Here is an 18191-nt window from a genome sequence, read left to right on the forward strand (position 1 = left end):
CCAGTGCCATGCTCTCTCACATGATGAGCACAGACTCTAACCTTCTGGAACTGTAAGGCTCAAATTAAACACTTTCTGCTATAAGTTGCCTTGGACATGGTATTTTGTCACGGCAATAGGAAAGTAAGACAGAGCGTCAGGTGGAAGTACGCGAACGATTGTTCACTCATTTAATCCCTCATTTTCCTATATTTGCTGGGCACCGGGGCTGGTTCAAAGGCCGAGGAGCACTGGACAAGCAGAGAAGACTCAGAACACAAACACAGGTGGTAGAGGTGTGGGGTGGTAAGCATGATCTTTAATCCCAGCTCCCCTGGTGAACACCAGAGCATGTAAAAGGAAAGCCTGCCAGCAGAGTACACCACAGAGCCTTAGTAAGGTGCTTTAAGCATGGACGTAAAACCTCAGCACCAAGGGGCTCGTGGGGTCCCACCGCTGCATGTCTCCTTCGCATGTGTGCCTCTTAGTTCTGATTCTGGAAACCTACTCATTCATTCAACCTCTTGCATTCACTCCGTCTCCCATTTCCTCCCTCCTCTTTGCTTTAGTCATGACTTATTTTCCTCTAAATCCCTGCCCTCTTTGTACATTTAGGGTATTTGTTTTGCACTGAAGAATTCCAGATATTTAAGGTTGGGTTTTGCTTGGTTCTGACATCCGTGTGATAAGCAGTGCCCAGTTTGGCACCCTCTGTGTTTTTACCACATTAAGGAGTCTGCACCCAGGACAGGGCTGCCTCAAGCCTCAGATGTGGCTGCTGTGGCTCTTCAGACAGCTTGCTACAGTCACAAACAGTGCTGATTCAAACATCCCTGCCCTCAGGAGGGTTAGGAGAAGAGCTCCCTAGTGCTGGGAGACACTCCATCCCCTCTATTCTGGCCAAGGCCTCCCCTGTCTGCTTTCCTATCCTCCCCCACAGCTACCCTGCTGCACTGTAAGCCACTACCATGTTTGTGTGGACATGTGATTAGGCCCCTCAGTGAAAAGGCGGGGTAATTGTTAAAGCTAACGTTTAAACATTAAACTTAGGAGCAGCGAGCCATTTCATGAACCAGGTAGTCCTCAGCTCCAGAACAGCAGCCCCCTTCTGGGACAGAGAGAAGTATCAGCCAGTGGGTGCTGGGCGGGCTTTATCTGAGTGTGGTCTGCTCAGCTGGCAGCCTGTGATTGGCTGAGACTCAGCTAGTTCTTACAGTTACTTCAAGTCTGTGGCTTCTGTTCTGGAGGAAAAAAACCTGAAATGAGAAAAAAGTCTGTCGGCACGGACCGTGCACAGAATGTTTTTCTTAAGCAAAACACTATGACCACCATTTGCATAGCATTTATGTTATGTTGATAGGAACGGGAAATACTGAAGCAGAACGACAGCTGGTGGGCTCAAGCCTTGAAGGTAAGGAGCCTACACAGCAAGGGACTGCTGACTGACAGCCCGCTCTCGTCCCATCCAGGCTGGTGGTGCAGTGGCGGTCAGGCTAGGAGATGCTGGGCGTGTGACTGGGGTGAGGAAATAGGCGGCGGCCCTCACCAGGCTGCTGTCCTCCGACTAGGTCCTAACAATGGCCGCCGGACCTTCATGTCAACAGCAGTGACATTGTTCCTGGTGAGCGCCACTGCTACTCCTCCGTCTCATGAGGGAAACAAATGGATCCCTGTCTGACAGCTGCAGACCTTTTTCTCTAACACCTCAGCGGTGAGAAGAGAAAGGTTTGAATTATTTTTATTGGGCTCGGCTTCTTCCCCTCCCACAACGGGTTTTGACAGCTTTGATTGGTCCCATTTTATATCTTTTTTGCATATATATGCATATACATACACACACACACACATACATACATACACACACACACACATATATATACATATACACACATACATACATACACACATATATATTCAACTAACCAGGGTTCCATAGGCCCTATAAATCCTGTGACAGAGCACTGAAAGCTTATTGAGGAGTCCAGTCTCTTCCTGGAGGCCTGCTCATAGCCAGCTCCTGGGTCTGTTTGGAAAATGAAGGCTGACATCAGTACTCAAAGGTGACAGACTGACCTGCCAAAGGCTCCCTGCACCTGAGATGTCTGCCTCAGGCAGGGAATTCAGGCTCCCACTGTTTCAGCCCTGAGGATTTGACCTGTGGCCACTGGCAGGGGAACTAATTTTTGCCTCAGTCTCCCAGACTCCAAAATCCCAGAATTCAGGTCCCTTTGTATAAAGTGGCCTAGCATTTGCAATATAACTTACACACATCTTCTTGTATGCGTCAGTCCTTTCTAGCTTGCTTATCACACCTGTTACAGTGCAGCTGCTGTTTCAATAGCTGTGATTCTGTGTTGTTTAGGGGATATTGGCAAGAAAAATCTGCAACTGCATAGTCAGTGGAAATGCTGGCGTTTATACATATGTATATATTCTGTCTGCAAACGGTTGCATTTGAGGCTGGAGAAGGTGTGGTTAACTGCGCCATGGATCTTGGTATCCCTGAAGGTCTCGGAAGCAATCCTTTACGGATATAGAAAGCTGCCTGATGCCGCTGACTGACTCTGAAGTTGCTTTCACACGGGTTGTGCATGTGTTGGGTTCGGTTGCAGTTCGTTAGAGAGGAACTCGGTGCATCCAGGCAGCCTCAGGCCAAGCTTAGTTTAATGTGACACTAAGCAAGTTCTCAGCTTGGCTGCTTCCTAAGCAGCCTCCCTTCTTGTTTGCTGCCTCCGCCTGCTCCATATGTTCACGGATTCCTGGGTTTGCTTGGGGGACAGGAGTGCTTGTGAGAACATAGGAAAGTCCTGGAGCGTCTGCCATTGTCTTGACTAAGAGTCATGGAGCTGCCTCAATGTCACGATGTGACAGCGACAGAGTGGAGTGGGAAAGGGGTATTCCTCGTGATTCCCACGATTCATTGATGCCTCACAGAGAACAAAGAAGTCCTTCCGAGGCCAGTCGGAAGGGACCTGGTTGCTGCCCCAGCCTGGGCTAACGCATGGCGTGACCTCGGTCAAGTTCTCAACTGTAATAGTCTTCCGTCCAGTCACCTGACTCTGCTTTCTAGTCCACGTGCACTCTGTCATATCCCATGGGTGGCGGTCTGCCACTATGAGCTCAGCCACACAAACAAGCTCCTAAGTCAAATTGCCGTTCTGCTGCAGCCGATGGAAAACCAGATCCCGACAACAACAGTTTGCAATTCAGTGTCGCAGAGCAAGCTACCATAGAAGACGGTCAAGTCGACATTTGCAGTCTGAGAAAAGGACATTGCTGAGCAATGCCAGCCTTGGCTTTATTCTCAGATGGGGGCAGCTTCAATAATGGGAGTGAGTGAGTGATTACCTGGGTATCTTGGGTTGCAGAACAACCAGTAACTAGCGACTGTCGCCACATAGTTGGTACCCATCCTCATGAGCTGGCCATTTCCTCTCAGGAGATGCTGGGCTCCCAGATTGTCTGTTTGGTCCAGTGCTTCATCAGCTTGTCTTGCTGCAGCAGGCCACTTCCAAGTGTTGCAGCTGATCCTATTATTTCTTCTTGAGAATGCCAAGCTAGTGAGGGAGGGGGCCCCGTTAGCTGCCAGGGTTTGACTTTTACATATGGCCCTCACGCTCTACCCTCTCGACTCCTAGTTTAACCTCCCTGGTTACAATTGCCTTATCCATAAAATGTGGGAACCCGGCTCCTCCCACCGCCACAGTTTTCTACTTCATCCTCTCACTTTGCCCCCGAGTAAGTGGAGTCAATTTCACATTTGCTGTTCCAAGAGGAGAGAGATCTTCACCCTCTTCCCTTCCCTCATCTGGGATGTTTAAATATATGTGCCAAGATAACAAAGTTTAAAAACGGAGTTGCTTGTTACAAATGGCCTTGTAACATCGGGAGTGGAGTTCAAGGCCACAGTATACAGCCTGCCTCTTTAACAAGGTGCAAGCCCAGATTTGGCCGCACTTCTTTGGCAGACGCGAGGAGGTCAACAGTCCTCTAATCTAAAGCAGCCTCATTACTCAACACCTTGGATCCATTGTAGAGCCACTCGGATGGAAATACAGGGCCCCCGTCTCTTCTACCCCCAACCCGCTTCCTCCAGCTGCTCGCAATATTCACTTCTAAGCATATAAAACCCATTAATGTCTCTAGGAGTTGGCTTGTTTTTTAATCAAGATAAATATGGACAACTTCAGAACAATTAAAAAAAAAGTACTGAGTAAAACCGTCTTTAACATATAAAATTCATTAGCCGTGTTTCTAAGCAGAGTCGATCTACAGTGCTCTCATATTCTCCAGTCAACCCGCTATATAAATGTTGCCTTCAGTGTTTTTCTAACGTTGTTCATTTATCTATGGCTGTCAGTCTGGGGCTGTTAACTTTGAACAAATGACTGGTATTAATCACCACGGACCACTAGGTGCCAAGACCTAGTGTGAGCTCAGTCCAAGGATAGCATGAGTAACCACCCTCCGAATAAATGTTGAAGCATGCTTTGTGGTTAGTATTTGTCCCTGCAAGTGAGACTTGAGCCTTTGGGAGTCGGAAGTGTGGCAGCTCCTGGAGCAGGGTGGTAGGAGGGTGTCATCCAAGGGCCCCACTGGGGAAATAGCCTTGTGCCTGCGGCTAGCTGGCCCACTGGCTCTCACGGTACTCAGTACAGTACCATGGTAAATCCTTTGCTAACTCCCACCAGGACCAGATGAAGGCGCAGAGGATTCAGGTCTGTCGCTGAAATGGGTGTATGCTGGACTCTACCGCAGGGCATCACAGAGTACCGATGTCTAGTTCCCTCTCCAGAGGCCCTGATGGCACTGCTGAGGGATGCAAAGGCGTCTGGCTACATATACTGCTGAACGAACAGAGAAGCTGGAGGGTGGCATGCTGGAGGGCAGGTGGCCCATGTGAAGGGCACAGCCAGATGCATCCTCAGGAGAATCTGTCAAGAGTGTGCCATGTTGGTAGAAAGTGAGCCTCAGACTTCTGTTTTTATATGAAAATTATCAAATTTGCAAATGTTGGATGGCCTGGTTTGAGAAAAAAAGAATACCATGCAGGCAGGCTTTATAAAAGTTGAGATGATAACTGGCCCAACTGTGACCTCTGAAAGCCCTTGGATGAAGGTATTGACTCAGGGGAACATTTTTTTCAGACTGCCTCTGGGGTGATAGAGGGAAAGTGTGGGTCACAGGGCAGGAACTGCACATTTTAGCTACAAAAATGTATAGTCACTCATAGCTAATAATAATGTATTATATATTGCACACTATCAATGTGTTTGTAATATATTATGCTTGCATAGATAAATTTCAAGGAGATGTGAAACTGTAGATATACTCAGTGATAGATAAGATGTTACATATTTAAATAATATATTATGTATTCCAACATAAATTTTTAACATTCTTAACCACAAAACATGCTTTAGCAAGAGAGTAGATATGTCAGTAAGCTTGTTAGGTTCTTTCTGTAATGTATATGTAGATTAACCTATCACATTGGCCCCCATACGTATGTATAATTATTATTTATCAATTAAAAAATGGAAAACAAAAATAAATGTCAGAGGACTGTTGAAAAGTTCTTTGAAAAACATAGCGGTTTAATCTAGCCCTGGCTTTCTTAGTAGAGTTAAATAGAAGGTACATTGGCCATCTCCCTGGGGGCAGAAGCCACTTATGGACATGTGGTCCTACCCAGCGAGAAGACTCAAGTCAGGAAGCCGCAGCCAAGTCAGCCCTTCATCCCTTCCCCATACTGCTCAGTGACAGCACCTTACACTGAATTCCAAGTCTCTTCCTCCTTTGATTACAGAGGAAGCTGATGATCTACGGCCATACTACCCTGATTTACGACTGACTGCAAGTGCTCTCGGAAGCTAAGCAGGGTTGAGCACGGTTACTACTCAGACGGAGGGAAGCTGGTGTTCTGCTCTGTGTATGGTCAGACGCTACGCATGTGGGGTCCCTGAGGCTGCATTTCCAGTTCACCTCACCGAGGCTACCCTTCCAGGTCACCTCTTGGACTAGTAGTGCTCAGCTTGTGGTGAGAAGACCATTGGAAGGTGGTGTTGGAACGTTTTCCTGAGACCCTCCAGGATTCGGGTTCAGTGGTTCTCAAAGCTCAAGAAAATTAATTTTTAATAATTCTACCAAGTGAGTTTGAGATTGTTGGCCTAGGGCCACCTTTGATTACCAGGAAGCAGTGGGGTGCTAGAACTGGTCTATGCTGGTTCCAGAGAGCTGTGAGCAGCCAGTGTTTATCTCAGTGGTAATTTTGAGACTGGTCACCCACTAATACGCCTGCTGTGGGAGTATTTACACCAGAGGAATTGGTAGGTGTGAGAATCACGTATCAGAATGGCTTAGCTTTATCACCACGGCCGCCACCACCGCCGCTGCCGCTGCTGCTGCCATCACCGCCACCACTGCCACCACTGCCACCACTGCCACCACCACCATCATCACTATGGTGGTGGCGGTGTTTGTTTTCTCGGAGGACTTTACAAGGACAGCAGTGAGCTTAAATCACACTATCTTGAGTTTTTATTGAATTGCTTTTAGACTGATGTGTTTAGGTGCCTTTTTATCTTGAGATAATTATCAATCCATGGAAGTTGTAAAATTTCACAAGGAATCCCATGAGCTCATCATCCAGATGCTCCAGTGCTCACATTTTATGACTTTAATGAAACATTAAAACTAGAGAACTAACAAGGGCACAGTACTGTTAAAGAGCTTATTCAGTTCACTAGCTCTGCATGGCTCATGTGTGTGTATGTGTGAGTCTGTGTGTGGTATGTATGTATGTATATGTGTGTTTGCGTGTGTATGTGCACGTGTGTGGTATGTCTGTATACATGTATGTGTGTATATGTGTGCATGTGTGTGTGGTGTGTTTGTGTTTGCACCCATATGTGTGTGAGCATTTAACTGTCCCTTCACTACAACGAAACTCCCTCTTGCTCTGTCTTTATGGTCATACTCTTGACCCTAGCGATGTCCCTGCCCAATGGCTACAGAAGGGCTGTTCCACACCTTTATAGTTTTGTCCTTTTGAGATGTTGCTATAAAACACGGCATCGGGGTAAACGCAACATTTTGGCATCAGCTTTTGTCACTGAGCAAAGCGCCCCTAAGATCCACCTGAGTGTCTGTGTGTCGCTGGTCCCTTCTCTGGGTGAGCAGCATCCTGCTATACGATACCCTGGAGTTGTTTGTTCAGCCATTTCTCTTGTGAAGGGGGCCTGGGTTGTTTCTACTTCATGACTATGACGAATAAAGCTGCTGTGAATGTTTGTGCAAACATCTTTGTGCAAATGTGAGTCTTCGTTTCTCTGGGCTAATTCCCCCAGCATTGTAGAGCCGGGCTGTGGGACAGTGCTGTGTTTATTCTGGTGAGAAACTGCCAAATCATTTCCCATTGTGGGTCATGTTTTCATTCCCACCAGCCAGCCCTTGGCGGGCTCACAGTTATTTGTGTTAGCTGTTCTGATGGGACTACGGTGACACCATCCTGTGGTTTGAATTTGCATTTCCTTGCGGGTGAGGGCGGATGTTTTTTCACAGGCTTCTTTGCCTTCCATCTCTCTGTTTACTGAATGACTATTCCTTTCTTTTTCCCATTTTTTAATTGGATTTTTTTTTCTGCTGAATTTTAAGTCCATTTCTCTCCCTCTCTCTCTCTCTCTCTCTCTCTCTCTCTCTCTTCTCTCTCTCTCTCTCTTCTCTCTCTCTCTCTCTCTCTCTCTCTCTCTCTCTCTCTCCAGACTTTCTCACCATGTAGCCTAGCTGGCCCAGAACCCTCTGTATAGACCAGGGCGGCCTCCAACTCACAGAGCCTGTCTACCTCTGCCTGAAGAGCATTGTGATCAAAGGTGTACACTACCATGCCTGGCCAGCAGAATTGCTTTTATGTATTCTAGATACTATTAGTCTTTTGTTGAATATATTTCAAGGTATGTGTGTGGTGGTGCTAGGAATTAAATCTAGGACCTCATCTATATTAGGTAAGTACTCTGCTATCGAGTTACAGCCCTAAGCAGCTGCAGAATTGAGTTGAATATATTGTTTGCAAATGCTTTCTCCCAAACTCCTTCCAAGCAAGGCCTTTCATGAAGTAAATGTTTTAAATTTTGATGAAGTTCAACTTACATATTTTTTTTTTTTATTTATAAATCATGCTTTTGGTGCTGTGTCTGTGATTCCCTGCTTAGGAGGCTGTTACATTATAGCCTTCATTATTTTAAAAGTTGCCGTGTGAAACAGTCGGTCACTTGATAGTTTATTGTAAAAATCCTTTGAATTGTCTCTTATTCCTCAAGATCCCCTGTTGGGAATTTCAGACGGAAGGAACCTTTAGAATGGGCTTTAAATAAGTATTATTTTTGTCTACATGTGTGTTTCATGTGAGTGTATGCCACATGTGTGCTCATGATGGAGCCAGATTCTCTGGAGCTATAGGTAACAAGTGATGTGACCCCCCCCTCACACATACACACACTCACGCACAGCGCGCGCACACACACATGTATACACACACTCAGGTCCTTTGACTCCAATCCTCTGGAAGAGCGACACCTGCTCTGAGCCACTGAGTTACCTCTGTGAACCCTTTAGGTTCCTCTTAAGTAGTAGATCTGGAGCTGGCTGGAACACTCTGCATCCATCATCCCCCACAGTCAGGACAAATCTTTGTCCCGCCGCCACAGTCCACACAGCACACTCAAGATCAAAACCACAACCTAATGTAAACACAGAGACTTATATTGCTCTACAAACCTGTATCGGCATGTGGCAGGCTTCTTGCTCCAACTGCATCGTGAGCAATTTCCCCCACAGTCAGGACAAATCTTTGTCCCCCGCAGTCTCCACAGCCACTCAGACAACCAAGTAAACCAGAGACTTATATTGCTTACAAACGTGTATGGCTGGTGGCAGGCTGTCTTGCTAACTGTTTTTCTTATAGCTTAAATTAATCCATTTCCATAAATCTTTATACCTTGCCATGTGGCTCGTGGCTTACTGTAGCTTAATTCATTCTACATGCTGGCTTTATCCTGGCGGCTGCTGGCAGTGACTCCTTCTGCCTTCCTGTTCTTTCTTTTCTCCTTTCTGTTAGTCCCATCTATACTTCCTGCCTAGCCACTGGCCAATCAGTGTTTTATTTACTGACCAATCAGAGTAATTTGACATACAGACCATCCCACAGCAGACATCCTCAATGGAAACACTGGGATCCACCTCCAGGGTGATGGTCTTGCTGGTCAGGGTCTTCATGAAGATTTGTATTTTGTCCTGTTAACCAATGTGATGAAACCACAAACCACCAATTGAAACACCTAGACACAAGAACCACCAAATACCAACGAAGTCTCTTGTCGCTTATTTCTAGTTTTTATTTCCATAACTAATTCTCATCATCTTCTGAAAACCATTTCTAGAATGGGGTGGCCTGTAAACAACAACAACAACAAAAATGAGTGCTTAAGCTGGAGAGGGTGGCCTCGTGCTGTGTGCTCTGTGGAAAGCGGGGGCTGTGCCTTCCCACTCAGGAGGTGGTTTCTCCCTCCGGAGGTCTTCCGCAGTGTCTCTGTCAATGTGTCTTTAAGCTGTTTTGTACATCTGCAAATGTTCTGCTTCTCCCGACAAGATGATACATTTTCTGGGGTGGAGGTTGTCTTTTATTTCTTTAACAATCTCCCGCTGATCCTGGAACACTTGTCTACACATGGGTGGTGCTGGTGGTGGTGGGCAGAGGGGGAAGAGGGCCAAATGTGGCTGCTCTCTAGGAAACACATGGAGCTGATGAACAGCACATGGCCCTTCTAGCTTAGAGGGAGGCTCTGATCAGCTTTTCCACAGTTGCCTGAGAGCTGCTGGCTTGGGATGGTTCCGATGGACGGAAAGATGAGTGTTCTTTGACACCAGGGCAGGGGATTACGTACTGAGCCCTTTGAGGAATGTCGCGGCACCTGGATTTCTCAGTAGCTCTGAGGCATGACTTTCAAAGTCACCTGAAGAGACAGGGATAGAGGGGGTCAGAGTCATGGCCTGAGGGGGTCACGTGGTGGCCTTTCCCAGGCTTGTTGGGAACCAGATACCATAATCAGCACTGTGACCAGATGTCTCAAGAAGATGGAGATCGGTAACTAACCTCTGCATATACACTGCTACGGACTGGGGCCCGGCTGAGATAAAGTTGCTGTTCCAAGGCTGGCATGACTTCCTGCCGCTCCCCCTCCTACTGAGCCCCTTCCCTGGCGAGCAGGAACTCAAGCTAAGCAGGCCAGAGAGGAGGTTATCTCCCCGCTAACCTCAATACAAAAAGTCCAGGATTCACTCTCACCTGCTCCTCTCATCTGCCCCTCCCGTCTTCGCCACTGCGCATGCTCGCCCGCCCTCGGCACCACGGCAGGGGCTCCTAGTGCTTTGCTGGTCCCGGTGTTACTGTCACTTCTTCTAGCAGATTTTCTAAACTGCTGGTGGAGGGGTGGACAGAGCGGTGAACTCACAGTGACGGGGGCTTCCAGCTCTTCAGAGGCCCTGTGATGACCCTTGCCCGCCATTGCGGCAACTCTCCTCGGGTGAACTTGGCTCGCTTCCCCTCCGCCTTCCCATACATCCTGTTCTCCAGGCCCTCATAGCTTGAATGAATGTGGCAACCTTTGGCTTTTCTCTTTGTCCACCCATGGTCTCTGCCTGTGGTCTAGAATGTCCTCTCTGTCCTCATTTCCTGGTGGAAAGATTCTCCTAAGCCCGAACCCAAAGCAATGACTGCCCAATCATCTCTGAGGAGGGCACAGCGCTACGTCTCACGAGTGACCTATGTAGACCTTGGTTGTGGCTCCAGTCCCCGTGTCTGGTAACTGCTTAAGAGCTTCTGGGTGAATAGAGTAGCCAGAGTTCCTGCCGGTGTTGAGTGCACATAGTTCAGCTACTGCAGGGAGTTTATTTCCTGAGATGATTTACACAACAGAAAAATGTATCATTACAATTTAAATCCGTAGCTGCTGTGTGATTGAGGGGACCCACTGCCGAGAAGGGATGCTAAAACAAAGAAAGAAAGAATGAGAGAGAGAGAGAGAGAGAGAGAGAGAGAGAGAGAGAGAGAGAAAGAAAGAAACAAACAAACAAACAAATGCAAGATTAACAGAGGGTTGGAGAGATGGCTCAGTGGTTAAGAGACCTTGTTCTTGCAGTGGATCAGAGTTCAGTTCCTAACATCCACATGATGGCTTACAACGATCTACAATTCCAGCTCCAAGGGATCCGATGCCTTCTTCTGGCCTGTTTGGGCACTAGGCATGCATGCAATGCACATACATACGTGTAAGCAAAGCGCTCATACATAAAATGAAATGAATCTATTTAAAAAACGAATAAAACAAATTAAGGGACCATCAGGTAAAATCTTACGCAGTGAGCGTGAAGCCCCGAATTCAAATCCCCAGAGCACAGGTGGAGATGGAATTCTGGGTTCAGCGGGAGAACCTACCTCAGCCTACAAGGCGGAAAGAGACTGAGGAGGAGACCCCATGTCAGCCTAAACAAAAAGAACAGAGCAGGGTCTGGGTAGGCCAGCCTGTCCAGCGAGCTCCTTCCCAAAGGCCCCCCCAGTTTAAAGGGGAGGAGGGCTGCTCTGGGGCTTCAGACGTCCTATTTTGGAATTGGCAGCATTGCTAGGATCCCTACAAGGAAGCTGCACACTCATGGGAAAGAGTGGCGACTGCAAGATCCCTCTCTCCAGGGATGGATCGCCTTGGGAGTTTCAGTGGAAGGGAAGGGATGGCGGCCCAGCGCCTCCTACCTTTGGTGCTTACTTACACACAGAGCAGCAAAGACCCCTTTCAGTGGCAGGGGAGTCTTTCTCAGCCCGCACAGGGATTCCACACAGGAAGAACTCCCAGTCCATTTCATGAATGCTAAGATTTGCACACACAGCTTCTTGGCAATGCTACAAATTTAGCTCAGGACTATAAATTACCTACAGAGGTTTGAGACTGCGCCAATCAGTTAGGCTTCTGGAAAAACTGGCTTTGAAACCCTACAGGGTCATACTTCAAACAGGAATGTTTTACATCTTTCTCCCCCTCTCCTCTCACCATGCTTTAATCATCCAGCTTGAGTGGCCAAGATAGACATGGCCTTTGCTTTCTGTCAGTACTACGCAGTGCAGTTCCTTTTTAAGAGAGGGGACACCCCCATGGATTGTTCACCCAAACATGAACGTTTTCCTCCACTGTCATGCTTCCCTTGGTGTGCTGAGACAGGTTCCCTACAGCTCATTATCAATGGGATCAAGGCTGCTGCTTGGTTCCCAAGTTCACTCACAGGGGTGAAAACACTTTGGTGATTGCTGCCTGAGCTCTTAATCCTGGTCAGGAGCTTTGGGACTAATCTCAGATGCAGATTGGCTCCCGTACCCTTTGCATGCTGGGAACACATGCTTCAAGCTCACTGGAGTAGAGCTAATGCAAGCCATCTCGGCATCTACTCCATCTACTTCAAGTGAAGCTTGAAGAGCACTTCTAGCGTGGCAGGAATTGTGAGGCCATTGATCTGGGGACTCTGAGCCACAGACATTGTATTGAAACTGTCTCACCAAAATGTAAACCCATGTGGCTTAAAAAGCCTCTCCATTTACACTCCCTCTGTCATCCATTATCTTGAGGATGGCGGCTGAGGGATGAATAGTATATGAGTTTAAAAGATGGTGTTCTGACCAGAGGAGAGGCAGGGCTGGGGTGAGCTGAGCAAATCTGTTTTGCACATAAAAGATATTGTTTTCAGAATCTATCAAACCCAGGGTCAAAGCAGCCACATCAAAGAGACTATGAGAAAAAGCAAGCACCCTCCCCAAACTCCTCACAGATGTTCTAGGGCAGTGGTTCTTGCTGTGACCCTTAAATACAGTTCCTCATGTTGTGGTGATCCCCAACCATAAAATTATTTTTGTTGCTACTTTATAACTTCAAAACTGTAATTGAATTATATATAAATATCTGTGTTTTCTGACGGTCTTAGGTAACCCCTATGAAAGGGCCATTCGACACCCAGGTTGGGAAACCCTGTTCTAGGGCATCTGAAGTAGGCCACTGGGCTGGCACAGCAGCCTGAGTTCCTGCACTGTTATGTGGTGGGTGTGTCGCCTGGTTTCAGGTGGTCAGGGCTGGCACTTGCTGCTGTGTTACTGGCCAGGTGACTGTGGCTGTTGTATTTCCTGTTCCCGGAACACACATGCTCTGAGGATAAGAGTTGAGAGTCCACAGGAAGCTTGTGATGGGAAGGGTCAGCCTACAGCTACAATGAATGCATCTGAGGGTCTGGATTTGTATCGTTGCACAGATCCACCATCCTCAGTCTGTTGAGGGCGCAGCGCTCCACGAGGACATTTGTTTCTCTAAGAAGTGTGCTTGAAGACCAGGGTCATTTCCCAGTCCACCTGTGTCTGCTAATGTCCTCCTGGGAAACCATTTGAGCCTCTTGGTTCTGAGGTAAAGTGGCGTTGCAGAACGTGTATCTCTCTGGGAAAGGCCACGTGTGTAACACCGAGTACACTCTGTATCATGCAGGTGTCGGCTTCACGGCTCTGACAAGACCGAGTTACACAGGATGGCATGACTGAGAAAACTGTGTGGTGGGTACAGAGGGGAGCGGCGTGGATTTTGCTTTTGTTGCTTCCTGTAAGTCTATGACTATTTTAAAAGAAAATGATCCAAAATCTCCAGTTGCATTTGACTAAATGGATTACGACCTTGGATTGGATCCTGGGTCAAGGAAAGGACATGGGGGTATGGGGCAGCATTGCTGAATGAAATCCAGCCAACCAGAAACTGGTAAAACCCACAAAGGTCTTTAACTAAAAGTGATCTAAGGGGGTTAATTTCATAGTTTTGACAAATCCACTCTTCTGTAGGATGGTCCTATGAAAGGGAACCAAGTGAAAGACCCAGCAGCAACAATAAAGGCTCTGAGAAGTTCTGCACTAGGAACGAAACCTATTTCACACCGTTCCCAAGAGTTTCTTCACCACAGAACTTCTTCCCCTCAATAACGACTTACAAAATGACAAGTGCCTATGGTCACGCTCATGTGAATCACAAGACTTGCCTGGCCTGGGTAGGGAGGACATTTCCTGGTCCTCAAGGTAGAGTTCCTGCCCCTGTGGGGCGGCCTTGCTCCTCTCCTCCATCCTCTGGTGGCTGGAGCTCTTTCTCCCCCAGTGAATAAATCTGGTTAATTTCTTGACGTTGCATGTTGGATTCACTTCGTAGTAGCACATGTTGGCTGTGCCTGAAGATTAGTCAGGCCCTTTGAAAGGCTGCTGAATCATTCACCCAGCAGCATCCTGGCAGGGGATTAATTGTGTGCAGCTGAGGTGCTGTGAGCCCTTCCTTTTTATTCCAGCAAGGAAGCTGCTGAGAGGCACTCACAGGCCCTTAGAAGCCGGAAGAGCCCCTAAGCAGCAGGCTTCGGGCAGCACATTATAAGGAAAAGAAAGACTCACTCTAGGGCAATTAAAAAGGCGATCCCTCATTTATTTCTCATTAGGAAGACACTATTAATACAGAATGAATGGGCTTCTTTGTAAAATCGTTGTAATGAGTGTAGTGAGAGACTGGACGATCGGAAAACGATCACATGACAATTAAGAATTAAAATCCACCCCTCATACCAGGCTTCTGCTTGTCTTCTTTGCTGTGCATTGAGTTTTGTTTATGCTCAAGGAAATGCAACATTTTGCTTTTTATTGGAAATATGATGCCAAATTCCACCCCTCTACAAAGGTATGTTTCTGTAAGGTTTCTCGAATGTTCGTTTGGTATGTTGGGAGGAGGTCTTGCTGTGTTTTCACTGGCTGGCCTGGAACTTGCTGTGTAAACTAGACAAGGCTCCTGCTTCTGCTCTCAGAGTTGAGATTCTAAGTGCTCTCCATTACACATGGCCTTGTTTCCTTAAGTTTTTATGAACTGCTAGAAACTTGGGCATGATTTGATCAGCACTGGAAAATGAACACAAGTCGCTTGAAATCGCTGTGGAGAGAGGAGGTTCAGTTTGACCTTGTTCTGTTCCCCAGCAGCCATGCTGGCCTCTGTCTTTCTGCTTCCTCTGTGCCCTCCATATTTCCAAGTTCTTGCAAACAGGTTTCAAAGAGGACCCCAGGGTCCCCTCCCTGCCTCTATCACCTAATGACATGTATCATAGGGGCAGTCAAAGACATCTCTCATCAACTGGAAGCTTCCAATGACAGATATGTACAAATATGGCCATATCAAATTTCTCTCTCCCTCCCTTCCCCTGAATAGTTTTGGATGTTTAATATAGATGGATCTTCTATATATTGTTCTCCAATGTGTGGATGCAAGAAAATCATACACAAATCTGGGTAAGCTATAGAACAGAGACAGAATTCTTTAATTTGACCAATGCATAGATTCTACTGTGTGGGTACCCCATTCACCTTTAATAATAATTTCTCTTATTTATAATTTCCATATAGTTATAATTTCTCTTTTGCTTATACACGTCCCCAGAGCTGGCACATTGCGTGGTACTGTGACTTGTCAGTTGGTGGCTCTCCGAGAAAATTTGGCCAACATCTATGTGCTACCAATGCAAGAGCCAAAGCTGGTAAGTAGTGACTGGCTAATTCACAGTCAATAGGCCAGTCAGGAGGACCAGGTGGGTTGCATGGTAGTAATGATGCTGATGGTGATGATGTAAGGATGCCTTGTACAGTTTCCCCTTTACATTTTCATGTGTTGGAAAAGGTTCGTAGAAAACATCGGCTTGACCTGGAGAGGACAGAAGAAGTTGATGTGTGGCTGTGGGATCTTAGACTCTTCTTTGGTCTCCTGGTGGACAACCCCGGAAGTGCTCTAAGAAGGGAACCAAACTCTCAGGAGCACTGATTCAGGAAAAGTTTCACTAGAACCGTGGCTACCAGTGTCTGGAAAGGGTTCCAGAAGACTGCAAGGCCAGCATCCAGGTGCTCACCCTCTCTGTCTTGCTGAGCTCATCCATGGGATGACTAGAGCCCAGGACGGCCTTTCTCTAGGAGTCTACACCAGGTGCACTGTGGGGAGGTGTGTCACACTGGGGCTCTGGAAGGAGGAGGCGGGAAGAAGCAGGGAGGTCTATGGCCGGAGAGTAGCCCGGTTAGGGGGCAGTTGCGGCAGTCAAGAAACTGGATGAGGATGATGCACGTGGAAGAACTCTGCGTGCATGGTGTGTGTGGGGTCAACGCTGAAAAGAGCCGCAGGCTGGCTTGGTTTGCAGACTGAGGCAGTAAGGAAAGGCAGACCAGGACTACATAATTCACTCTGCTGCTGATAGTTTATCTCATCCCTCCAGCAAAGCAGGAACGTGCAGCGTGGAGCCTTCCTGTACTGACTGTGAACCGTAGATTCTCCTGAAATAGAATTTTAGAATTGTGAAGTGACCAGTGACGGTGGGGATATAGCCCGGTGTTGTCCACAGTACCAACCAATTCACAGGAATCAGCATGCTCATGTGAGCACACACACACACATCACTCACCAGACAGACACACTGCACACATCCTCACCCACCACACACACACACACACACACACACACACACACACACACACGCATACACACACACAAACATACCAGAAAGACACATATACACATAGCTACTCACCTCATATGCACACACACACACAATATATATATATATATATCACATACATACATACTCATACTCTCCCATCATTCTCTCTCTCTCTCTCTCTCACACACACATACACACACACACACACACACACACACACACACACACCTACCATCCCCCATGCCCAGTACTTACACTCCGAGCCCGTGGTTTGCTGTTACCTGTAGTTTTAAACACTCTCTTATAATGGCATCCTGCATGTGCCACTGAGAGGGCATCCTTCCTGTTGGCAGAAGGCAGCTGAGATCACTCACACTGCCCTCAGCTTTCTTTCTCATACTCCTAACGTCTCAGTACACAGCCTAGAGTTAAACAGAAACACAATGAATATATTTCAAATAATGGGATTTTCATGTGTATGCTTCTGGGATAATGGTTGCCAATATGCCCCTGGGAACAAATTAACTGTGAGGGTTTGCATCAGCAGCTGGGATTTCCTGCAGAATTTGCTTTGAAAGAGCAAATATGCGTGTACAGCGAGGCTGCTTTGTAGATTTTTTTCCCTTTGCCCAAGTCTTGCCTCTTCCTTAATCACCTGGATTGATTCCATAAAAACCCAAATGGTTGCGTTTCACTGAAAAGCCTTTCTGAAACATGTGCCTGGTCCTGCGATGATGTGCAATTAATCACCTCTGGGCAAGGCAAACAAGTCAAGGTGGCTTTTAAAGACTCTGGCCCTCTTTCTTCTTCTGTTCCTGTCTTGTTCTTGTCGGAAGTGTCTGCTGCAGTCCTCTGATTTTCTCGGCTTCCAGCCTAATGTGACCATATGAGCTCATGCGAGGCTCCTTGCAAACACTGTTGTCTCCCCTGGGTGTCAAGACCAAGTCCACAGAACAAAAACACACAGAGACATAGTGGAGAACTATGTGCATCTGGGTGAACATGGCACACATCTCTGCAGCTCTGGAGAACTGTGTGCATCTGGGTGGACATGGCACATCTCTGCAGCTCTAGAGAACTGTGTGCGCCTGGGTGGACACGGCACACATCTCTGCAGCTCTGGAGAACTGTGTGCGCCTGGGTGGACATGGCACATATCTCTGCAGCTCTAGAGAACTGTGTGCATCTGGGTGGACACGGCACACATCTCTGCAGCTCTGGAGAACTGTGTGTGCCTGGGTGGACACGGCACACATCTCTGCAGCTCTGAAGAACTGTGTGCACCTGGGTGGACACAGCACACATCTCTGCAGCTCTAGAGAACTGTGTGTGCCTGGGTGGACATGGCACACATCTCTGCAGCTCTGGAGAACTGTGTGTGCCTGGGTGGACACGGCACACATCTCTGCAGCTCTGAAGAACTGTGTGCACCTGGGTGGACACAGCACACATCTCTGCAGCTCTAGAGAACTGTGTGTGCCTGGGTGGACATGGCACACATCTCTGCAGCTCTGGAGAACTGTGTGTGCCTGGGTGGACATGGCACACATCTCTGCAGTTCTGGAGAACTGTGTGCCTGGGTGGACATGGCACACATCTCTGCAGCTCTGGAGAACTGTGTGTGCCTAGGTGGACACGGC

General features: G+C 47.5%; 1 long non-coding RNA gene across 1 annotated transcript; it reads left to right on the forward strand.

The window, feature by feature from the left end:
- The first annotated feature begins 1234 nt into the window (after nucleotides 1–1234).
- LOC119086939 lies at nucleotides 1235–16553 on the forward strand. The gene is made up of 3 exons (XR_005090351.1): nucleotides 1235–1390; nucleotides 15510–15606; nucleotides 15747–16553. It is a non-coding gene; the product is annotated as an uncharacterized LOC119086939 (long non-coding RNA).
- The last annotated feature ends 1638 nt before the right edge of the window (nucleotides 16554–18191 follow it).

This window comes from Peromyscus leucopus, chromosome 8b (assembly GCF_004664715.2).
Source record: "Peromyscus leucopus breed LL Stock chromosome 8b, UCI_PerLeu_2.1, whole genome shotgun sequence".
Lineage (NCBI taxonomy): Eukaryota > Metazoa > Chordata > Mammalia > Rodentia > Cricetidae > Peromyscus > Peromyscus leucopus.